Raw genomic sequence first — 25,697 nt, 5'->3', positions numbered from 1 at the left:
TTATTCCTTCTTGTGTATGCACTTTGGAAGTCTGATGGCAGCGGGGGCAGTGTGTCTTTCAACGTGGCTCCATTTGGCCACCTCGAACACCGTGGCCATGCCCATGGTGATGTGGAACTCAAAGTGGCAATGTATGAACCACGCCTCTGGGTTGTCAGCGATGAACCGGACGACCGCCCATCCAAGCCTCGGCACTTGCACCGTGTTCTTGAGCAGCGGGTCCACCAGGTTGTAGCTCCTCACGTGCTTGGCTGAGTCGTAGTTGCCATGTACCTGCACGAGCATGAAGAAGTCATGCCCGTGGAGGTCCATCAGGTTGGAGTCGCTCTACATCGTGGCCATGCTCTAGAACACGACCTCGATCGTGGCATTGTGGGCGAACCACCGCACCGTCATGGCCTTCCACGTCGCCTCGATCTTCTCTAGCGGTGCATCGGGCCGACCGGGATCAGCGTCGGGTCGGTAAAGTTGAACACGCTCGGTGGCCTGGTCGACAGCTCCTGCACCGCCATGTCATTGCTGCTGTATTGCCGTGCCTCCAGCAGTGACCACTAGCAGAGAAATGACCTTTGATCCACTTTGAAATTTGGCTGTAGTCCTGGTATTTTTCGCGCCTGGGACTAGAGAAACCTTTAGTCCCGGTTGGAGCTATCAACCGGGACTAAAGGTTCACTTTTACTCCCGGTTGGTCCCTCCAACCGGGAGTAAAGGTCTACTCCCGGCTAGAGGCTCCGTCCGGGACTAGAAAGGGACCTTTAGTCCCGGTTTCTGTCTACAACCGGGACTAAAGGCCCCCTCCTATATACCCCTTGTTCCTCCCTGAGCCCGAGCCACTTCGAGCTCAATGTTCTTGCTTCATCGCCGGCCTCTCTTCTTCCTCATCATCGGTGATCACAAGATTTCTTCCATTCCTCTATCGATTCTTCGGTTCTAAAGGTTACCAACTTTATACTCTCATGTTTTATCAGTAGCTTATTTCATTTTGTGGACTAGATATATGTGGTTTTTTATGGTAGATTTTTTTTATTTGTAAGCCATTTAAGCTCAAAATCACTTTAAAGTTTGCATATTTGGATGAAGGAAGGTTAAAGTAGTTATTCAAAACTAGTATTGAGCTTTCATTTCTAGCATGCATAGCACACTTCATGCTTTAGAGATATAGAGAATTTTAGAGTTTTTTTTAATTTTATTTGTTTATAAAATGAGAAATTTATATTATATTAAAAATGAGTATAGAGAGTATATGGTAACTGCTTCTGGGTCCTCGGCCTCTCATCGAGTTACAAAGCGACTGAGGCCGGACCTCCCTCTCATTGAATGCGGCAAGTGTGAGGAGAAGATTGTGATGGAGTACCGGGTGAGGAAGGAGTGCCCCAACAAGGGCCGTATCTTCTACAAGTGTCCGGATCACATTGTGAGTTATTTTGTCGCATTTGATGATTATGGTTAATTTATACTTATTTTCATGATGATTGTGATTAAAGTTCTAATTTTTTGTTTTAATTTCAGTGGGATGGCACTGGATGCTCAGGCTGGTACTGGGAGGAAGAGTATGTTGAACACGTGCAAAACTCTCTTGCACAGGCGGCTACGGCGGTTGATGAGGTAGTGATCCTGCGGAAGAAGCCCATAGATGTTGAACAAACGCATGATCTATCTGTTTTAGTTGGGATTGGTCGCGAAATCCTTATGCTGCTGAAGTGCATTTTAGCTTTAGTTTTTTTAGTGGTAGTTGGGATTGTCTACATTGTAGCGAGACTTTCATAAATTAATACCTTGTGTGATGGTATGCATGTCGTATAATTAACTAATTATGTTCTAGATTTTAATATGGTATGTATGTCATGTAATGCAGATGAGTCGGCATTGGATGTACAATGCTGATCGCCGCTCCCAAGAGTTCATTGAGGGCATGTATTCTTTCTTACGTGTGGCCGAGGCAAACAAACGCGATGGTTTCATGTGCTGCCCATGTGCCATATGTAAGAATTTGAAGGAATATGCTAGCTCAAGGAGTCTTCATTCACACTTGTTGAAGTCGGGTTTCATGCCAAACTATATTTGTTGGACGAAGCACGGAGAAACCAGGGTTGTAATGGAAGAAGGTGAAGAAGAACAATAGGACGATGATGACATTATTGCTGAATATGGGGCCTTCAATGATACTGCAATGGGGGAAGCTGAAGAAGAGGTAGGGGCAGAAGATGAGCCCGCTGATGATCTTGGTCAGGCCATTCATGACGCACAAAGAGAATGCAAAAGTGAAAAGGAGAAGATCAAGTTCGAGCGCATGCTAGAGGATCACAAGAAATTGCTATACCCAACTTGTGATACGGGGCAGAAAAAGTTGGGTACAACACTGGAATTGCTGCAATGGAAGGCAAAGAATGGTGTATCTGACAAGGGATTTGGGGAGTTACTGAAAATCCAAAGGAAGATGCTTCCGAAGGATAACGAATTACCTGCCACTACGTACAAAGCAAAACAGGTAGTCTGCCCTTTGGGATTAGAAATCCAGAAGATACATGAATGTCCTAATGACTGCATCCTCTACCATGGTGAGGAGTACGAGAAGTTAGATGCATGCCCGGTATGTCATGCATCGCGGTATAAGATCAGACGAGATGACTCTGGTGATGTTGAGGGCGAACGTCCCACGAAGAAAATCCCTGCCAAGATTATGTGGTATGCTCCTGTAATACCACGTTTGAAACGTCTGTTCAGAAACAAAGACCATACAAAGTTGTTACATTGGCACAAAGAAGACCGTAAAGTAGACAATATATTGAGACACCCTGCTGATGGGTCCCAGTGGAGAGCAATCGATAGAGAATTCCCGGAGTTTGAAAATGACGCAAGAAACTTAAGGTTTGCTTTAAGTACGGATGGTATGAATCCTTTCGGGGAACAGAGCAGTAGTCATAGCACTTGGCCTGTTACTCTATGTATATACAACCTTCCTCCCTGGTTATACATGAAGCGTAAGTTTATTATTATGCCAGTGCTCATCCAAGGGCCAAGGCAACCTGACAACGACATTGATGTGTACCTGAGGCCACTAGTTGAAAAACTTCTACTTTTGTGGAACAGACCAGGTGTACGTGTGTGGGATGAGCACAAACCTGAGTCCACCGCCGCTTCCTCAATTGCCAGACAATAGGTGCGGACAAAAGTGAACGAAAATTTTTTCTCTAATTTTCTATTGACATGCATGATTAAAAATAACAATTTCTTATATCTAATTATTCTTTTTTATACTCACACAGTAGGGTCTCTGCCAACCTAAGTCCAATTATTCAATCTCCAGATCATCATAGTGCTTCGGGCAATCAGGTGGCAACGCTGCCACCGCCGCCACCTCCAAGGAGGTCTCTAACGCCTCCAAAGAGGTCTCCAACAGCTTCCCCGCCTCCCTTGATGACTAAGAAGAAGCCAGCTCCTAAGAGGTCCGCCCTCATAAACGAAGCCGTTGGCCCACCAGCCGACAAAGAAGAAAGCCTCATCTAATCCAGTTATTCCTCAAAAACTATCTTACAAGAAAAGTGAAAAGGAATTAAATGCTGCAGTACAAAAAGATGTGGACAGTTTCTTCGAAAAAGTGAAAAAAGCAACGAGAAGCGAGAGAGAACCTGGAGAAACCGTACTTCTACCTACCTCTAGATCTTCTAAGAAAGAAGGTGGACCAGAAAAAGAGGGAATCTCAAAAGACCCTACCAAAATCGGACTACGACCGCTCTCTCACCAAGTCATTTGAGGCGGCACAGAAAAAGACTAGATCAGGGAAAGGTGTTGCACAACTCGGACAACAATCGCAACAATCAGTCCCCCGTCTTGTTGTTCGTAATGAATATGGTTCGAACTTAGACTTAGACGTCGATTTTGAGGAGCTGGCTCGGTTTTACGAGGAAACTAGTTTGGACCTTGCCCAAGTGCTCGCTGAAGGACCATCTGCTCCGAAAGTGGATCCTTGGAAAAAATTTGAACATGGAAAGAGTATATACAACCCTGAGGCCTTAGGTGAACTGGGTACGTAAATGTACCTGCTAAACAAGTGGTACATGACGGCGTGTGAACGGGGAGAGGCCTTTGTTCCTATCAGAGTTAGAAACCAACATTACTTCCGTGGCGATGACATTATATATGTCGAGTTTATAGAATTACACCAACTATGCCACCTGGACTCTCTCGACAAAAGTCTCATTAGCTGCTATTGTCTATAAGTGTGATTGTTTTCTACTATTAAAGTGTATATATATAAAGCTACATGTATATATATAAATTATATATCCTCACACTATATTTTTATATATGCAGATATGAGATGACAAAACTCAGAAAGAGAAAGGATAATGATGTTGGTTTCATTGATCCAAATGTCGTATTCAAACACCCTAACCCCCGCCTTAATGGAAAGCTGAACTCAAGAAAAATCTCATGAGGTTCTTAGTGAACCAACAAAACAAGGACATACTCTTCCCCTACAACTTCAAGTAAGTGTTAAATAATTAATGTCGATCATATGGACATTTGTTCAATTATTTGCTTACTGGCTAAGCTATCTTCCATATATATATATATGTTGATTCTAGTTAATGTCGATCATATTTGTGTATAAAAACATATGCAGCAATCACTGGATATTGATGGTCATCGATATGGCCAATAGTCGGTTGAGCATCTTAGACTCGTTAAGAAAAGAACAAACAGAGTACCAAGACATGATAGATATTATCCAAGGGTAATTTGGTCTCTCTAGCAACTATATATACCCCGATCTCTTAACTGCAACAATTATTAAAGGCTAAATTAATTTTTTATTTTATTGGGCACAGTGTTTGGAAAAGTTTCATTGAGGAACACCACATGAAACATTGCAAAGCGCCACTTGATGTAATCGCACACAAAGTAAGTACTATATATATATATATATATATATATATATATATATATATATATATATATATATAATTCAATTAACACCATGCATGCTTTCAATTCACCGGATATTTTTTCTCGTAAAAGTGGGTTCTGAGGCAAGAACAGGGGAACAACTAATGCAGATACTATGTTTGCGAGTTCATTATGGCGTACGCAAAAAGAACTCCTGAAGAGATCCTCAAAGTATGTTATATAAATATATTCATATATTCACAATTTCTTTTGTTGCTCATATATATATATATGTAATCACATGACCAACATAGATATATATTAATACTTTTCCTTTAACTTTTATTGAAGACTCTATAGTTGAAGGAAAAAGTCATACGACGTGACCAACTGAAAGCAATTCAAGAGACCATAGCAGGATTTCTTAATGACCAGGTCCTCAACCCCGCTGGCGAGTTCTACAATAACGTCAACGAAACATGAAAGCCAAACCAGATGGAGTGAATTTGTTATCCCAAGGATATGATAGAATATAATATATATATATATATATATATATATATATATATATATATATATATATATACACACACATATTATATGTACATAAAATAACGTACAATATATGTATATGCATGTAATATATACGTTAGTTTCATCCTTTAGTTTGTACAAAATGTTCGAACATTATAAATGTGTAGAATACGTATATTACTAGCAGTGTAGAATGCGTATTCAAAAACCAATTCGAAAACCAAAACGAATCATCAATTGAAAATAGAAAAAAAAATTTTAGTCCCGGTTGGTAAGACCAACCGGGACTAAAGATGCATCTTTAGTCCCGGACGAGAAACCGGGACTAAAGGAGAAGCCCCTTTAGTCCTGGATTCGTGCTCTCGGTTGGAAAATCAGGACTGAAGGGGTTTCCCAACCGGGAAGTAAAGCCCGTTTCTGTACTAGTGGACACCTTCTCGGGGGAGGCGAAAGGAGACGTTGTTCATGTAGGCCACCTCGATGGTGTGCCCTTGCCAAGCGACATGAAGAGGTGCTCGTCGACGCGGCCCCGGAGCTACGGCAGCATGCAGCGGGTGGTCTATCGTATGGTGACAATTATATGTTACTTATATAGTTTTTATACCAATATGAAATTAGACCCTGCTGATGAGACGAGTGCACCAGAATAGGAAAAAGAGTGATGTCGGGCATATTCCTTGATACCATATCTAAAGTGTGGCTGCGGTAGCTTGTGTGGTAATTGGGTCGATTCCTTTTGGTTGGGGCATGCCCATAGGATGATTGTAGTGGATTAGCCCCATTCAAGCTAAGCAAATTGATAAGCATGCATGTACATTTACGTATACACACCAAAAGCCACTCCTGGATGAGATGGCGCCCATAGACAAGCGCACGTTGTCGCCACTTTTATAGGGAAAGCTAGCATGCCATGCTATTTCACCCAGCCTAGATTGCACGTAGCCATGGACTCTAGTCATCTGTATACATGCACAATGTATGACAAATCAATATGGATCAGAATGTAGTTTACTAAATTAATTCCTTAAAAAGTAAGGAAAATATCCCCTGCGTGCATGCATAAATCAAGCAGTCGTTGCCACCCCTGTCCCTCGGCTGGCTCAATAACATGCAAACTGACCATGGTTTCCAGGGCCGGCGCGCTTGAACGCACACTAAATCTGTGGACGGTGTTTGAGTGACAATGAGTACATGCTATACACATCATGTCGTCCAACAGATAGATACATTAGGGTGTCTACATACATACACAACCACAGACAGCACACCACATCGGTACAACGCCGAGCGTGCAAGCGTTTCTCCGTGCACTTGAAACTGATCGAGTAGTGAAGAACACGACGCTCCAACAGCTGCAATGCTCAACACTAGATCACGACGACCTGTCACTAGCCTGCTTTTCCTAGATGGATGCCTACATCTACAACAGCCCCTGCACCGCATGCGAGACAACATGGACTCCGCGCCGGCCGGCCTGTCCGCAGCCTTGCATCATGAAGGCCTTGTAGCATATAATAGCCACATGGCCTTGTACAGCAGCCCTCGTTCCCTAATGCATGCACATCTCCAGCCGTGCAGCCCTATTATCCATGCAGATGAGACGACAGCCGGAGCAGGCCTACATGCATGAGTGGCGCACGCCCACAGGAATCCCAGGCCAGGGCAGGCAAACCGGAGGGAGGTCACGGCAGGCTGCACGCCACAACCCGGGCACCTGTTGCCAGCAGCAGCCGAGGCCCCGGCACGAAAAGCAAGCCCGGGTGAGTGAGGACAAGTGTGGCACTGTTGGAAAGAACAAGAGTCCAATGCCCAGTTGAAACAGACACCACCGAAAAAGAGGGGAGTCAGGCAGGGGTCGGAAGCTTCAGCGGAAAGATGCTTGCGCGAACACGCCTCCTGCCTATTTCAGCCATGCTGCAGTGCCCGGCTCACTGCACCAGAACAACCCATCCTGCATCCGTCTTCGTGAGTGAGTGAGAGACGACCTAGATTGACTGGCAGGTCAAGAAGAGTTTGTGCATGTATGTATACTTTATTTTTTCAGTACTATCTAGAGATTGTTCCTTGTTGGTGCTTCCTGGATCTGATATTCTTATCTCAGTTGAGGAGCAAGATAACCATGGCGGACCAGCAGCAGCCGCAACCCCAGCAGGAGGAGATGAACGTTGTTCATGCCAGTGGCCACGAACTGCCTCCAGGGTTTCGCTTCTACCCGAGTGATAATGAGATTGTCAGCCACTACTTGATGAACAAGGTGCGCAACACAGACTTCACCCTGCACCGCCATTGGAGAGGTCGATGTAAACAAGATTGAGCCATGGGACCTCCCGAGTATGTAACAAGCAGCCTCGATTTGTACATACATATACTCCTTGTTCTTGTTTGATCTGTGCAGTGGGTGCATACTGCTATGCTAGTGATCGACTAAAATATGCTGCTTGATTCGCATGCTGCAGAGGAAGCGAAATGGGGTGAGAAAGACGGGTACTTCTTCTTCCAGAAGGACCGCAAGTACCCGATGGGGCCGAGGGTGAACCGGGCCACAAAGGCCGGTTATTGGAAAGCAACTGGCAAGGACAAGGAGGTCTACAGCACCATAGAAGGGGTGCTGCTGCTGGTCGGCATGAAGAAGACGCTCGTCTTCTACAAGGGCAGGGCTCCCAGGGGCGATAAAACCAACTGGGTGATGCATGAGTACAGGCTCGAAGGCAGCGACAAGTTGTCCGGCCCTGCATCTGCATCCAGCTCAGCCGCTAACGCCGCGGCGGCCATGAAAGCTCCAACTTCAGCTTCCAAGGTGTGTGGTAGTGGTAACATCACTGCATGGTGCATACATCCATATGCTACTTGCCTTATTTGCTTACCCTAATCTGATTTCGCTCTTGACATACAAATGAAATTCGCGCAGGATGAGTGGGTGGTATGTCGTGTGTTCCACAAGACCACTGGGATCAAGAAGACGACTGCACCAGCATACCAGGTGCCCATGGCCAACGCTGAGAATGATCAGAATCAGAACAACATCCCGACCATCCTTATCCCCATGCCCTTGCAGCTGCCGGTGCCCATGCCCGTGCCCGTGCCCGTGCCGATGCAATTTCCCATCCTGCCAGACTTCGCCGTGGACCTAGTGGCCCCCTACTACCCCGACATTGGGGCTGGGATGCCGCCTATGGTAGGTATCGGTGGTGCCGGTGGGCTCCAGATCAACGGCGCCCTGTTCGGCCTTCCGATAGTCATGCCGCCGCAGATAAACTTGTACCACCAGATGGGCATGGTGGCTGCAGCTGGCCAGATGGGCATGGGGGCAGCAGCTGGCCAAATGAACATGGGGGCAGCGGCAGGCCAGATGGGATTGGGAGCAGCAGTTGCCCAAATGGACATGGGAGTAGCTGGCGCTGGCGGCTTCGATGGTGCTGCAACAGAGAGTAGTCCGTCCTCGATGGTGTCGCAGAAGGACGAGCAGGCTAATGCCACTGAGATCTCGTCGATGATGTCGGTGACTGGCCCAGGTTCCGCGACCACCACCATAGAGATGGATGGCATATGGAAGTACAAGTACTGAAGAAGTGAACATGGAGGGTGGAGGCAAAGACAATTTCGCATAAATATGCATGTTATATATATATATATATATATATATATATATATATATATATATATATATATATATATATATATATATATATATATATATATATATATATCTGCATTGCATTTGCATTTTGTGAAATGATGCATCGTTTGTATATTTCCGTAATAACTATTCGGTAATAAGCTATATATGTGTGTATGCATGTACTAGTATATGCACCCGTTGCATGTGTGGTATGTGTGTGTTGTTTGGTTTTAGTAATCTGGGGCACGGTGGTATGCATATCTAGATATATAACATCTGCTTAGTTGTGTTGATAGTTGTATTGTATGAAGCATATTGGAGTTTGGTACAATATTATAGTGAACCTCTCTCTCTCTCTCTCTCTCTCTCTCTCTCTCTCTCTCTCTCTCTGAATTATGGTACGTTGTTTAATCATATAAACTTGATTGCCAAATTAATATTAAATGTATGCGTTTATATTGTGATCTTTTTGTTATGGCTACTTACTGCATATGCATGTGTATGTTAGTTGTCCCGTTTGCACACATGTGTGGCTATCACATAGGAATCAAACAAATCCTATAGTGTTGGCTTAACCTTATATTCCCTTCCTATCAGTAATAGCTTGCAACACGATTTTCTCACTCCCACTCTCCACCTCCACCCCCCAACAACCTCCACCTCTGATCCATGCACTCCATATCTAAACCGTTGGCGTCTCATGAGGTAGGTTGTCCTCCTCCTCTAGATTTAAGCATGTCAGGGCTAGGGATCTTGTGGTTAGGGATTGCATATAAAGTGAACTTCAAGTAGACTGGTTCATCGGTAGTTGAAGAGGTGGCGTGAGGGTGTTGAGATTCAAAGTAGTTTGTGTTGGTATCGGAAAAGGCTAGCGACGGTTTGCCACTAGAGTCGTCCGTGATCGAGTGTGGTGGATTGCGGCGAGTGGTGAGCGGCTTCCTTGGTTAGTGGATTGGAAGGCTATCGACAGAATATCGTCGGCAGCCCTCCGAGGGGTTTCCCACGAAGGTAGATTGATCGGCAGAGGAGCGTGAGATCAAGAACAAGAAGGTAATAGAGACACACAAGTTAGACAGGTTCAGGCCGTCAATATGGTCTGTTGGTTTGTATTAGCTATCGTATGATATTGCCTGTGTTTGGAGGGGGTCCCTGTCCGCCTTATATAGTCCGGGGAGCAGGGTTACAAGTCGGTTAGATCTGAGAGATAACTGGAAAGTAATAACTGATTACAGGAATCTTGGGATCATACATATCCTAACAGATCTCGTAGTATCTTCAGGATATCGTCCAGATGTCTTGCGGAAGCCACCGACCAGAGTCGTGCCCCGCAAGGCTTCGTCTTGTGGGCTAGGCCGCCCCTGAGGGCGCAGCCCATGTGGTCTGCCGTGGGTATCCGGGGTCGTACCCCCCATAGCTAGTCCCCGAGCGCCTTGTACCCGTAGTGCAACGCCGTCTTGAGCTTGTCCGAGCAGGTGCGAACGAAGCCGAGCAGTCGAAACTCATGGTCCGACCACATTGAAGAGTTGCCGAGCAGTTGTTAGCAGTTGCCGAGCAGCGCATACTGTAACCGAGCAGCACAAACCGTAGCTGAGCAGCATAACCCAAGCACGGCTTGCCATAAGGGTGTAAGGAGCTCAACTTCAGAATCAAAAATTTCTTCGCAGTGGAACAAGTGTGCCCACTTAGAGTCCGACCACTGAGAAAAGGAGATAGTCTTCTTCAACTTCAAGAGGCGTGGAGTCTTCCGGAATAAAGCAAGCACATTCACCGCGAGGTGAAGTGTGCCCACTTAGTCCCCGAGCCTGACAGTAGATGACGTAGTCATGTGGTGCTAGGGTCCAAAGTAGAAGAATAGTAAAAGACCAGCCGAGCAGGCAGCTCAGTCCTCGAGCGTAGCCCTGAAATGAGAGAGAGCACATTCACCTGCAAGGTGAAGTGTGCCCACTTAGTCCCCGAGCCTGAACAGTAGATGATGTAGTCATGTGGTGCCAGGGTCCAAAGTAGAAGAATAGTAAAAGACCAGCCGAGCAGGCAGCCAGTCCTCGAGCCGTTTACGGACATATCTGAAAAACCCAACCGTGGAGAGAAAACCAGAGTAATGGCTGTACAGTAAACTGTTTCTGAGCCTCAATAAATGGCAGAGAAGTCAGGCGATTATTCGGCGAGTAATAACCAATCGGCGGCGATAAATGAGCGACATGGGTTGCGATTGTGTGAAAGCCCAGGCTATGGCCCCATTAAGCCACGTCCGGAGAATTCGGAGGGGCAGCAAATCGTAGGAACGGTTTCCCAAAAACCCTCGAATAGCGAAAGGATGGGGAAAGTGCTTTATAACAGCAACCGCTGCATCCCGCGTTCATACCTTTGCCACTTTGCCATCCCGTCTTCATCCTCAGTCCTCACATTTCTAGATTCGAATCCACGCACGCTCCGACGCCAGTCCCCATCCAGATCTGAGAGATGGCGCCGAAGAGGAGAGCTGTGAACCCGAAGAAGGCGAGCCTAAAGAAAGCAGGAGCAGGAGCTAGTCATGACGAAGAGTGGGTGCTATCGTGCATGGGGGAAGCGGAGCTCGAGAGATTGGTGGAGGCGGGCGTGCTTCCTGACCGCGTCACCGCCGGATGGCGGCCAGCCAACGGTGAGCCCTTCCTGATGCCCAACACTGATGAAGTTGTAGTCTTTGAGGATTATTTTCTGGCGTGGGTTGGGGTTCCCTGTTCATCCGTTCTTGCGGGATCTGCTGGAGTTCTAGGCGATTAGTCTGTGCAATCTCCACCCCAACACCATATTACACATCTCGATCTTTATCCATTTCTGTGAGGACGTTTCTAGGGGTTCTGTCGCACTTCAACCTCTTTAGACACCTGTTCTGGTTGAAGAAGAAAGGCGGCGGTGGTTCCAAGGTGGTCGGCGGCGTATATCTGCAGCTCTGGGATGGAATGGCCAGTGAGTACATTAATGTACCACTGAACACTTCTCTGAAAGGGTGGAATTCCAAGTGGTTCTACATGAAATAGAGTCACCCTGCAATCCGCTGCGACGTCCACCATATCCCGGAGAACCAGAGGAGCTGGTCGGAGAAACCAAACAGTGCTGACATGGAACAAGTGAGGGAGCTCCTCGACCTGATTAAAGGCAGTGGAAATTAGAGGCGAACTGGTGGCAGCAAGCTTCATAGTGCACCGCGTCCAGCCATGCAAGGAGAGGGCCCACCCGGGCTTTGACTACAGAGGTGATGACGACGGGACCCGGGAGAGGATGGAGCGGCTGACGAAGAAGAATGTCCTAGAGCGGGCCGTAGAGCTGTTCACTCCCAACATTTCATTCATCTGGCCAAAGCAAACGAGGGCCTTCAATTGCACATATCCGCCTCCTTAGGTAATCATCTCGATTTTTTATTCCCGATACTTTTAACCCTGAAGCATTGCCGAGCAGTGAACTGATTCACTTATGCAAAGATCCATTCGCTAGGAAAGAGCGGTGTATTTCTCTGGCGTGCCTAGGGGTGATTGGCCAAGGGGGGTAGATGCCCGGCCACCGGCTCGGCCTGAAGGAAGATGCTGCCAGCGCCTCCTCAGAGTCCGGAGGCACCGATGTTGGTCGGACGGAGAGTTTGCCCCCGGTGTTAGAGAAAGTCCGGGGGAAGAGGGCAGTGGCAGATGAGCCAGCCCAGAAGAAGAGAAAGACGGTGGCTGCCGCTCCCCTCAAACTGGGTGGCATCTCGCTTGAAGGTGACCAGACCACTCGAACACGAAGGACCGCGGTGATCGAGTGGTCTGATGACGACTGAAACTCCAGTTGCTCCTTCTCCGAGCACACAGGCACCTCACGCAGCACATGCGTGGAGGAGCAATCAAGGGGAAACGAAGAAGTCCCCGAGCAGTGGGCAAGTGGATTCCCCGAGCATCAGGTGAAGAAAATCCCCATGCAGCAGACGACGAAAGTCCCCGCTAGGTGGGCGACGGGAGTCCCCGAGCAACAGGCGGAGGTAAACCTAGAGCGATGGGCGGGGAAGTCCTAGAGCAGCAGGCAGAGCAGAGGCTGACTGTGGAAGAGGCAAGACCTCTACCCCAGTGCATGGGAGTCAACCCCACAGCCCCTTCTGGGGGCTCGGGCGGGCATCACCGATTCAAAAAATTTACCAGCAGAACAAACGGTAAGTATCCTTGTGTTGGAGTTACTTTGTTGTCTTATCTTAGCTTTTTTGGCACTTTGATAAAATGATCTGATGTAGTGCAAGGCATATGGAGGGTCTAGACCCATCTGCCCACACTGACGAGCAGCCTTGGGCTGATCCTAGGAGTGGAGGCAGCACCGACGGTTCCCGTATCGGAATCCCCGAGTGCTCGGTAGCCGGCAGAAGAGTCAACCACCATTAGGGGGTGGACTTGGAGATGTCGAAGAGGTCAGCACCAGGGGGGGGCGGTCGTTGACAATACCTGAAGCAACGGCGGGTATTGCCAGACCCTTGGGAGCTGAAGCTGGAGTTGCCAGTGATGCACTAGAATCTGGGTCGGCGAATCCAGTGGCGTTCCGAGGAGCTAACTGGCGCCGCCTGAGGCATCGCAGGGCATGGTCGGTCCCGCTGTCAGCCGCAGAGCCCCCCGGCGGTGCCTCCAGCTACAGCGGAGGAGGACGAAGTGGAAGAGATCATTCGTGCCGAACCTCAAACCCAATCCGTCGAATCCTCCACAAGCTGGTGACAAAGTGGTAATTGTCGAAGAGGAGGACACCCCCAAGGAGATGAGAAGATTGAAATCCACCCTCGCTGGAGTAATAAAACAAATCGAGGTTAGTACTGAATCCTGAGTACTCGTCTTTGACGTTGGAGATCGAATTCCATCATTGTCACCGTGCATTTTCAGGGGATAACTCGGACTGCCGAACACCGGCACCAGTTGATAAAGAGGATGGAGCCCCTTCGCCGAGGAGAACCAAAAACTCAAGGAGGCGATGAACCTCTCGAAGAGAAATACCTAGAGGGCCCGGCGTGAGCGAGACCTCGCTGAGTCCAACGTGCGGGACCTAGAACACCAGAGGGGGGTCCTGTCTGAGCAGCTGGCAGCTAGTGTCCGAAATAGCTATGGAGCAAGTCTGAGCAGCTGGCCACTGCCTCCACACAACTGAAGGACGCTTCCAAGCAGTTGGAGCAGCTATAGAAAATCTTCGAGCAGAAGAAAGGTACGTGTGATCGGCGAAAGCGCTTTGCATAGTTGGATATGCTTATTTTTGGTGATGACTGTTGTGCTTGTAGAGCAAGATGTGGAGCTCGGCCAGCTGTGCCAGGTCCTCGAACAACTCCGAGAGGAGAAGGCGAAGGAGATAGGGCGAGCGAAACAAACTGGCCGAAGAGCTGAACGGTGAGTACTCCCTGGTCGGGGTTACTGCTGAAGTAATTTCCTTGCTTGATGGAACTTTGTAATGCTTGCAGACTACCGTCGGAGGGTCAAGGCACAGTTCGATGTGCTGGAGCATGATGCTCGGACCTAGAGGGACAAGTTTGAAGCTGTAGTTGCCGGCATCAAACCAGTGCTCGACTGCATCGACCCAGAGGTGGTTCCTTAGCTCGATGGCTAGGCCGCCGCGCCCTGGACATCGTCATTGAAAGGTACAAGACGGCGTGGGAGAGCTTCAAACGCGACGCCGTTGTTTCCGCCACTACCCATGCCCTTGCTATGGTTTCGGTCCCACTATCAGACACTGACCTTCAGGCGATAGGGGCCAGATTCGCTGAAGGGCTAGGTGAGGCAGAGATTCAGCAGCTGGAGGATGAGGTAGAGGACTGCGGCGAATGAGCTGGCCGGTGACATCGACCTATTTGGTGAGACAGATGGCGATGGTGAAGCTCGATGATCTGCTTAGAGGGTAACATTTGTAACATTTGGTTGGGGTAGTTAGAATGCGCGAAAGCGCAAAAAACACTTGTGTATATGATAAATGTTATAAGGTGCATGTGTATGCAGTTAGTTTATATTTCGGCAAAAAAATCTTCATAGTTTTAACCATAACGCAATTATACGTAGTACAAGTAGCGTCCAAGCAGTTGGTTCCCTACTGACCCCCATGGCCTCGGCTAGCCCATAGTCCAAAACGTCAAGCGCGGAGCCCGTGCACGTGTAGGAGGAACAGGCGTGACCAAGGAACCGCAGCCGACCACCCATAACGCAGAGCGCGGAGCCCATGGCACATGTAGGGAGGGATCGGAGACTGGGTCTTCTCTATAGAGAACAGAGCGGAACGTGTGCTGCTCGGTGGTTATCGAAATGACTTGGAGATATAGACAGTATAAGCGGCGTCCGAGCAATTAGTTCTGTGCTGAGCTCTCGGCCTTGGCCAGCCCATAGCCCATAACGTCGAGCACGGAGCCCGTGGGCTGTATAGGAGGAACAGGCGTGACCAAGGAACCATAGCCGACCACCCATAACGTAGAGCGCGGAGCCCGTGGCACATGTAGGGAGAGATCGGAGACTAGGTCTTCTCCAAAAAGAATAAAAAAGAAAGTATGTTGCTCATTGATCGGTGAAAAATCTTGGAGATTTGGAGCAAAGTGTTCGGCGATTTGGAGAAAACGTGTGGCGAAATACATTGACGATTTGGAGAAGACGTGTTCGGCGATTTGGAGAAAACGTGTGGTGAAATACGTTGGCGATTTGGAGAAGACGTGTTCGGCGATTTGGAGAAAATGTGTGGCGAAATACATTGGTGATTTGGAGAAGACGTGTTCAGTGATTTGGAGAAAACTTATTCGGCATTTTTTGGTGAAAATGTGCCGGCGATTTGGAGAAATCGTTCGGCGATTTGGAGAAAACCGTTCGGCGATAACATTGGAGATTTGGAGAAACGTGGTTGTCGCAGTTATGGCAATTTCATATTGGAGTTCGCTATAGAGTAGCATGGTGCTAGGCGACCATAAGTGGAGATTAAACCATAATAGGAGAAAAAGTGGAGACAATTTATGGAGACCAAAACTTTGTTCATCATAAAGTGGAGAGTACATATCTAGGGGCGTTTCAAGGATAGAAACGTATGAGGTGCTCGATGTGCCACGAGTTGGGAACATCGATTCCTTCTAAGTCACATAGGCGATAAGACCCTGGTCGGGTGACCATCTTTGACGACGTAAGGCCCTTCCCAAGGAGAGGAGAGCTTGTGCATCCCTTCGGTTTTTTGTTTTCTTCGGAGAACGAGGTCGCCGATAGCAAATGAATGACCTTTGATGTTGCTATTGTAGTACCTCCACAAGCCTTCTAGATATTTGGCTATGTGGACATAGGTGATTAGGCATTCTTCCTCAGGCCCTGTCGACGTCCTCTGTCCGAACAGCTGTGGCCTGCCCTTCATCATAGTTTTCCACCCTAGGTGCTCGGAAGGCAATGTCCGCTGGTAGTATGGCTTCTGAGCCGTAGACCAAGAAGTATGGAGACACACCGAGTGCTGCGACTAGCTTGAGTACATAGTCCCCAGACTACAGCTGGTAGCTCCTTGATCCATCTGCCTAGGGTGCTTTTCTTCTTTCTGATATAGTCTCTTTTTAGAGGGCATCAAGGATCATGCCGTTCGCCCGTTCGACCTGGCCGTTGGCTCTAGGATGAGCAATGGAGACGTATTTGATGGAGATGCAATGGTCTTCGCAGAAGTCCCAAAAGTGATGGCCAGTAAATGTAGTTCCGAGGTCGGTGATGATGCTGTTCGGGAGACCGAATCTGTGGATGATATCTTCGAAGAGCTCGACTGCTTTCTTTGCAGTAGCCTGAGACGAGCGGTTTATACTCAATCCACTTGGAGAACTTATCAATGGCGACGTATACGTACCAGAAGCCACCTGGCGCTGGCTTAAAAGGGCCAATCATGTCCAGTCCCCAGCATGCAAAGGGCCAGGAAGCTGGAATGGTCTGCAGCTCTTGTGCCGGCACGTGTATTTGCTTGGCGAAAAATTGGCATCCTTCACAATGTCGGACGAGGTCTTCTACATCGGAGATGGTCGTGGGCCAGTAAAAACCAGCTCGGAAAGCTTTGCGAATCAGTGTTCTTGAAGCCGCGTGGTTGCCGCAGGAACCAGAGTGAATTTCGAGAAGTAACTTCACTCCGTCTTCTTGGGTGATGCATTTTTGCAGAATCCCTTCCTTGACACTTTTCCTCATCAAGTTGTCGTCCACCAGCACGTAATGTTTGTTTCGACGGATTAGGCGTTCGGTTTCAGTCTTATTGGCAGGGTATGTCGGTGCTGGTGAGGTACTTGATGAATTATTCCCTCAAATCAGTGGCCGGCGAAGGTACCGCCAGTACCAGCTGCTCGGTGGGGGAAACTTCCTTATCTTCTTTAATGGATGGCGCTAGGAGATCTTGAACGAAGACCCCAGGTGGGATCGTGGCGTGAGAAGAGACCAACTTGGAATAAATGGTCAGCGAGCTAATTCTGGTCGCGTACCATGTGGTGGTACTCGATGCTATAGAATTTTCCTTCAAGCTTCCTGATTTCGGCGCAATATGCATCCATCTTCTCGCTGGAGCAAGACCAGTCTTTGTTAAGCTAGTTGATGACTAGCGCGGAGTCCCCGTATACCATGAGGCATTTGACTGCCAAGCTCAATGGCTATACGGAGTCCATGGAGACATGCTTCATATTCGGTGGCGTTGTTGGAGGCCAAAAAGTGTATCCAGAGAACGTATCGGAGCTTATCCTTGGTTGACGTAATGAATAGAATGCCTGCACCAGCACCATTAATGTTAAGGGTGCCATCGAAGTACATCACCCAGTGCTCAGGGCAGGTGTCGGCGATGGGCTCTTGGATCTCGGTCCACTCAACGATGAAATCAGCAAGTGCCTGAGACTTGATCGTAGGCCTGCTTCTGAATTCAATGGAGTAAGTGCCTGAGCTCGATAGCCCACTTGATGATACAGCCGTTGGCCTCTTTGTTACAGAGGATGTCCCCTAGAGGGAACTCGGTGACCACGGCGATCCTGTAATACTCGAAGTAGTGGCGGAGCTTACGCGATGTAATCAGGATGGCGTATAGCAGCTTTTGGACCTGAGGATAACGAGTTTTGGGCTCGTTAAGGACCTCGCTGATGAAGTATACCTGACGTTGCACCTTATAGGCGTGCTCGGCCTCCTCGCGTTCGACCATGATGGCTGTGCTGACGACGCGAGAAGTAGCGGCGATGTAGATCAGGAGAGTTTCGTCTGGCCATGGTGCCGTCATGATCGAGGCTTTGTTAGAAACAACTTGAGCTGCTCGAAAGCCGTATCTGCCTCCTCCGACTAGGAAAAACGCTCGAAGGCCTTGAGGAGTTTGAAGAACGGTAGCCCTTTTTCACCGAGGCGCGATATGAAGCGGCTTAAAGCAGCCATGCAGCCTATAAGTTTCTGTATATCCTTGACGCATGTTGGCCGTTTCATGTTGGTGATGGCGGAGACCTTGTCAGGGTTGGGTTCGATGCCACGAGCGCTGACGATGTAGCCCAGCAGTATTCCGGATGGAACTCCAAAGATGTACTTTGAAGGGTTCAACTTCCATCAGTACTTTTTCAGGTTGGTGAACATTTCTTCGAGGTCGGCAATAAGATTGTTGGCGGTCCTGGACTTGACGACCACATCATCGATGTAAGCTTCGACATTGTGGCCGATCTGTTGATCGAGGCACATCTGGATGGCCCTTTGATAGGTCACCTCGGCGTTCTTGAGTCCAAAGGACATGGCGGTGTAGCAGTACGCACCGAAGGGCGTGATGGACAATGTCTTGATCTAATCTACTTCCTTGAGGGATATCTGGTGATAGCCGAAGTAACAGTCAAGGAAGGAGAGCAGTTCATAGCCGGTGGTGGAGTCTACAACCTCGTCTATCCGAGGCAAACTGAAGGGGTCTTTAGGGTAGTGTTTGTGAAGATCAGTGTAATCAACGCACATTCTCCATTCTTTATTCTTTTTTCGAATGAGAACAAGGTTTGCCAACCACTCAGGATGATACACTTCTTTTATAAATCTGGCAGCTAAGAGCCATTTTATTTCTACCCTAATAGCCTCCTTCTTGTCTGGTGCTAATTGTCGGAGTTTCTGCTTGATCGGTTTGGCGGTCGGCGAGACATTCAAGGAGTGCTCGATCTTCTCCCGTGGTACCCCCGGCATGTCTGTAGGTTTCCAAGCAAACACATCGGCGTTGGCACGTAGGAAGGAGACAAGCGCGCTTTCCTATTTGGGGTCAAGGTGAGCCCCAATCTTATGTTCTTGGAGGGGTCGTCGAGGCCGAGGCCGACCTCCTTTATTTCCTTAGACTTGGCAGAGGCACAGGGAGGCTCCAGCTCTGGGATCTCCATGTCGTCGGCGGGCAACGTCTTGGCTTCGATGATCACGCTGGCCATCTGGATGGAGAGGTCGGTGGCTTCGGCGAGAGCGAGACTCTCTGTCTCGCAGGCGTAGGCGATGGAGAGGTTGGCCCGCAGGACCAGAACTCCTGTAGGCGAAGGCATCTTCAACACTAGATACGCGTAGTGCGGTACAATCATGAACTTGGCCAGAGCTGGCGACCAAGTATGGCATGATAGGCGGTGTTGAAGTCGGCGACGTAGAAGTTGATGTGTTCGGCATGGTAGTTGCTTGCCATGCCGAACTGTACTGGTAGGGTGATCTCTCCAAGTGGTTTGGAGGCCCTGCTAGGTACCACACCCCAAAAGGAGGAGTCGGAGGGTGTGAGATCTGATAACCCGAGGCCCAGCTCCTTTAGGGCTTCAGCGAAGAGGAGATTTAGAGCGCTTCCACCATCAACGAGCACCTTTTTGAAAAGCACCTTCTGGATGGTTGCGTTGAGGATGAGGGGGAAACGCCCTATGTAGGGGATGTCTGCCCACTGGTTGGCCCTGCTGAAGGTGATGGGTACCTCAGACCATGGGCGATAACTAGGGTTAGCGGTGGCGTCTTCCGTAGCGATGGAGAGCACCCGCCGTGCAGCGAGCTTCCGTTCTCTTCTGCTTTCGGTGGAGGCGAGGCCCCCGAAGATGGTGGCAACCACCTTGTCGTGGTCCTGGAAGGCATTGTTGTTGCCCCCAGGCGGTCGGCAGCCTCCGGCTCCGTCGTTGGTGTCGTCTTCTAGCTTTTTGTCCTGAAACTCCTTAGCCAAGCCGAGGCAGTTCTTCATCTTGTGCTTGGTGTTCTTGTGAAGAGGGCACGGGCCATCAAGGATCTTTTGGTACTGCTCGTCGTAGTTGCGCTTGCCGCGAGGTTGACTGACGGTGGCGACGATGTGGTCTGGCCGGCGGTGGCGATTTTGGCCAGACTTGGGTCCTTCTGCTCGATCACAGTCATTGTCATGATGGTAACTGCGGTCATCGAAGCGGCGGTCGTTGTGGCGTCTGTCGTCAGGGTGGTCGTCGTAGCGGCGAGGTGGGCGATGAGTGCCTGCATCCTCATTGAAGCGCACCTCGGCTTCCTCGGCATCGGCGTATTGGTTGGCAGTATTGATCATCTCGCCAATTCTTGTGGGCGGCTTGCGGTTGAACTTGGAGTGAAGCTCGCGATGGTGGAGTCCTCAGGTGAAGGCGGTGATGACCTCAGCTTCCATGATGTTGGGAATATAATTCCTCATCTCAAAAAAGCGTCGGATGTGGCTGTGGAGGAGCTCAGACGGCTTCTGGTTGATGCGGTTGAGATCATACTTGGTGCCCGGCCGAGTACACGTAGCCATATAATTGTTGGTGAAGACTTTTTTAGCTCTTCTCAGGATCCGATGGAGTCCTGGGCAAGTCTAGTAAACCAGCTCATGGCGGGTGGCGTGAGCATGACAAGGAGATAGTTCGCCATGACACACTGGTGTCTCCTCCGACGGCGTGGACAACGGTGGCGTAAGCCTGTAGCCACTGTGTTGTATTCATCCTTCCCTCGTAGGGCTCAACCCCACTGATTTTGAAACCACTGGGCCACTAAAGTGTTCGGAGCGCCCTCGTAAATGCTGGGGGGCCTTCGGGGTTGTGGTCGGCGTCAGCCGCAGCGTTGCCGACGTTGATCGGTTCGAGAGCTGAGTCCGGGTTTCCGTACTCCTGCTCGTACTCCTAGCGGCGGCGTACTTCGTCTTCATGGTGACCGAAGCGACGTTGCTCGATACACCGTCGTGCATCTCGGAGGTTGCTGAGGTGCACTCGAGTGTCCTGTTCGACCTCCTAGTCGTGTTGGTGATGGTGTTCGGCACGGTGGCCCTTGGCTCCCCCCTGAAGAGGCAGTGACTGGTCGGCGAAATGGCTTTGACTAGGGCGGCAATTGGATCTTGGCACAGCTGATCGATGAATCATGCTCGTAGAGCACGAAGGTCTCTAATCCTCGCAGATCTCATTGACTTGACAGTGTGTCGCTTTAAGCATAGCGGCGACCTTGGCGAGCTTGGGAGTCTGGGGAGGCGGGTGAGCTCGTTGGCAGCCACTGCTAGATTGGCGCTTGGAGTCTTAAAGACGTCAGTGGCCGTCAACGTGAAGAAATTATTCGTCGAGGTCGCGGTGGTGCTGGAGTGGCCTTCCTTGTGAGTCGAGCCGATTATTTCGAGCAGCCTCGGCACTCGCAATGGCTGCCTTATTTTCTCAGCGCTGCGCGCAGTTGACGTTCCGGTTCTCATGAGTGTCATGTTCCTCCTCGGTTTTGCCGTTCCGAGGAGGGCTGCCGACGTTGACGTTGAAGATTGTGCCACCCCGGAAGGGTGGGAGAAGGAGTTGCTCGGAGAAGGTTTCGGCGAGGGTCTCCATAGAGTCCTGAGACTCGGAGCCCGAGTTTTCCTCCGGGATGGTCTGGAGGGACGCCCCGGGGCACCGGCCTATGTGTAGCATGTTGACTGCTGGCGGAGGCTGGACGGCGAGCTGGTCGGTGAGTGGATGGGCGTCTTCCACCTGGTTGGCGAATTTTCCCCTCAGGGCGTCTTGGTAAGTAGCGGCGATGTTGATGAGCCCAAAGGGCATAGTCGCAACTCCTGGAGTTTTTCGAGCAGCCTCCGATAGATTTGGATCGGGGGGTGGTCAGCGCTGAACCAAAGTGTTCAGGGCCGATTCGGCGATGGAGAGGCAATCAACAAGCTTCAGACCGACCCAATCGATGGACTCGACCAAATCGTCGTTGTTGATCTGCCTCCTCTGGTAGCGAGGAAGCGGGCAGCGAGTTGCTGATGAAGGCGACCTCGGAGGTGGTTCTGAGATCGGATCTACAGTCACAGGTGCGGGGATGATTGGCGCAGAAACAATCTGCGCCGGCTCGAGGAGCTCTCTGACTCCGTCAGCGTTGATGATCTAGGAGATCAATCCGACCGTGAAGATCTGGTCGGGCTACAGGAGGGACGAAGAGCCTGCGAAAAAAACCATCTCGTTCGACAAGGAAACAACACGCAGTCCCCTACCTGGCACGCCAACTGTCGACATAACATCGTTGGCAGTCCTCCGAGGGGTTTCCCATGAAGATAGATTGATCAGCTGAGGAGCGTGAGATTAAGAACAAGAAGGCATCAGCGACACACAAGTTAGACATGTTCAAGCCGTCAGTATGACATAATACCCTACTACTGTGGTCTGTTGGTTTGTATTAGCTATCGTATGATATTGCCTGTGTTTAGAGGGGGTCTCTGCCCGCCTTATATAGTCCGGGGAGTAGAGTTACAAGTCGGTTAGATCTGAGAGATAACCGGAAAGTAATAACTGATTACAGAAATCTTGGGATCATACATATCCTAACAGATCTCGTAGTATCTTCAAGATATCGTCCAGATGTCTTGCGGAAGCCGCCGACCAGAGTCGTGCTCCGTAAGGCTTCGTCTTGTGGGCTAGGCCGCCCCTGAGGGCGCAGCCCATGTGATCTGCCGTAGGATATCCGGGGTCGTACCCCCCACAAAGACGGTGTGAAAGGCCTATGGTGGACGGTGGCGGAGGCCTCCAGCAAAAGGAATTAATGCCAAAAATATTTCTAATAGTATTATTTTTATCCTACTCATTTCTTTTTTTGTTATAAGTTGTGCAGCTATGTATTATAGGTACATCCTTTCAGGAAAGGCCAATTGTTGGGTTGTGCCGTTTTATTTGTTTGTCCTCCTCGGTCTACCTTTTGTTTCCATTCGAAGAGATGTTGCAGCCAATGTCCATGAAACGTTGTGCGCGAACCGCCGCACCGTAGAAGTCATGCCCGTGGAGGTGCATTGGGTTGGAATCGCTCTGCATCGTGGCCGTGCTCTGCAACACGACCTTGACCGTAGCGTTGTGCGCGAATCACCGCACCGTCGTCGTGGCCTTCCGCGTGATGGCCTCGAGCTTCTCCAGCGGCACGCCAGGGCCGACCGGGATCAGCGCCGGGTCGGTGAAGTCGAACACGCTCGGCGGCCTGGTCTTCAGCTCCTGCACCGCCATGTCGTTGCCGTTGTACTGCCACGCCTCCAGCAACGACGTCTTCTCGGGGAGGCGGAAGGCCGAAGGAGACGTTGTTCATGTAGGCCACCTCGATGGCCTCCTCGCTGCCTCCCCTCTTGCAGGACGGCCTGCCGCCTCGGCAGATGGTGCCCTTGCCGGGTGAGATGAAGAGGTGCTCGTCGACACAGCCCCGGAGCTGCGGCAGCAGCTGGTGGGTGGGCATTCTGGACAGGTTGCCATGGAAGTAGAACGTCGTCATCGTGTCGTGCTGGTTGGGCATGTCCGGCATGGGCGGCGACCGGTCTCTGCACCTTCCGCGCTGTCGTGGGGATGTCCGTGTACTGCACTATCCCTCTGGATATGAACACTGGGATCTAGGGATCCGGGGCCGGCGGCTGGTTGTCTAGCGCGGCCATGTATCGTTGACATATGAACAACCTTTTTATTTTCAATTTAGACATTTAGCATTTTTCTAAATAAAAAGATTAAGAGCATCTCTATGAATTTGGTATAGTTTACTTGCCAAACTAATAGATCTAGCAGGTTAACAGAAAAATAGCAACCTTAAATTTTGTCCTTCTTCAAAAGTCTCCTATAATAACTTCTAAACATTTTGCATGAGAATCCCGAACTATTTTTAACGAACCAAACTTTTTTAATAGTTTCTTTGTCTTTTACCGCTTTCTCATCTGAAATCCTATATTTTAATTTACTCTCATGCGTCCAATTAACGTCGATCTACCGAGAAAAATGCCAGACATTGAGCGAATACGGAGTTTCTCTTGAGTGCAGAAACTTATGAGTTGGAGAGGATATTTGGCATCTTTTTTTTTTAAGAAGCCCTTTTACCAAACTATTGGAGGGCACCTTTTTTCTTTTTCTAAAAAATCAAAATGGGAGTTGTTTTAGAAAACTTCTAGACATGCTCTAAAGACGATTTGTAATAATTTTTTAAGCCAACATCAAAATGATAATTTTTAAACTGACATCAAGATTTGATAGCGGTACCATATATTTTTTGTGGATAGTAGAAGCCTCGGCCCTCCCTATATCCAAATCCTGGCTCTGCCCCTGCGTCCGTACGTCTCTCCTGGCGCAATGGCGTCGTGGTGTAAGGTGTATAGCGTGATGTAGCTGGCGTCGGCGCCGACCACCGTGAACCTGTGGCCGGCGACCTTGAAGTAGTACTCGGAGAAGAGCGCCGCGTTCACTAGCCGGATGAGCATGTACGTCTTGCCATGCTCCACGTTCAGAAGGAAGTTGTCTTCTACGATGCCTGCTGAAGAACAAGGCATGCAGACGTTATGCGTGTGCTTGCCTCTTTTTTTTTCTTCTGCTTTCTCAGATATTTCGTAAAAGGGACTCTCTATATATCCCCACAAGTGATCAATTCTCGCATGAATACCTAACGATCTGGTAAGCCTAACATTGATTACTTCGGACGTGTCAATTGGACAAATACGCCCATAGTGACGCGGATGAATATCTCGGCTCCAAAAATTTGCAGTTCTCCCTGTCAATCTTCCAGGACCCAAACAACTTACTGTTAGGAATTCTTTTTAGTCATGTTCATCGGATCGGGATGTATTGGTAGTAGGAATAGGTGTTCGGGATCACAGAGAGACAGAGAGAAAGGGGGTGATAGGTTGCAAACCATCAAATGCCGTAGTTGTCGAAGCTCCGGCCGGGGTTTCGTTGACGGACGCCATCTGCGCGCCGGCAGCGACGTTCGGTGGAGAGGGAGTCGGCGCTTGTGGCGTCCTCGGCGGCGGCGTGTGCGTCGGGGTGGCGTTGCCGGCGTCGGTGGTGCTTCCCAGTCGCTGGCAGCGCCCCTTCTCAAGATCGGGTCTAGGGTTAGGATGTCGGTGGGGTGACTGGCGGCGCGGCAAACCTCGTACTACGAGCCCCGGCCCCCACCATTCCTTTATAGCGCTGTGCGATGGGGGCCCACCAACCATGTAGGGTTGGGCGCCCCCGATCAGGGCGCGAGAACAAGGCCCAGTTAGGCCGTTGGGCCTAACTGGTGGGAGATCAATCCTAACATTCTCCCCCTTGATCTCTCATCTATTCTTCGTTCTTTAATTTCATACTCAAAACTTTCAATTCATATTTTTCTTGCTTCCATCCTATTTCATCACAGATTAGTGCATAGAACTGTCCCATCGTCACAGCAATTAGTGCCGTTAGACTAACAGCCACAATACAATTCTCCGTTTTGAAATGTAAACTTTCTTTGGGCCCTTCGTATGTTCGGGTATCATAGGCTTTCCCTTAGACCCATGCCGGCTACGT

The 25,697-nt window shown here is 49.4% G+C and overlaps 2 pseudogenes; one reads left to right on the top strand and one right to left on the bottom strand.

Moving 5' to 3' along the window:
• LOC136454433 (laccase-20-like) lies at positions 1 to 24,700 on the bottom strand (annotated as a pseudogene).
• Positions 7,544 to 8,989, top strand: LOC136451826 (NAC domain-containing protein 20-like; annotated as a pseudogene).
• Positions 24,701 to 25,697: the final 997 nt, after the last annotated feature.

This window comes from Miscanthus floridulus, chromosome 5 (assembly GCF_019320115.1).
Source record: "Miscanthus floridulus cultivar M001 chromosome 5, ASM1932011v1, whole genome shotgun sequence".
Taxonomy (NCBI): Eukaryota; Viridiplantae; Streptophyta; class Magnoliopsida; order Poales; family Poaceae; genus Miscanthus; species Miscanthus floridulus.
This window is presented reverse-complemented; position numbering and strand designations above follow the sequence as displayed.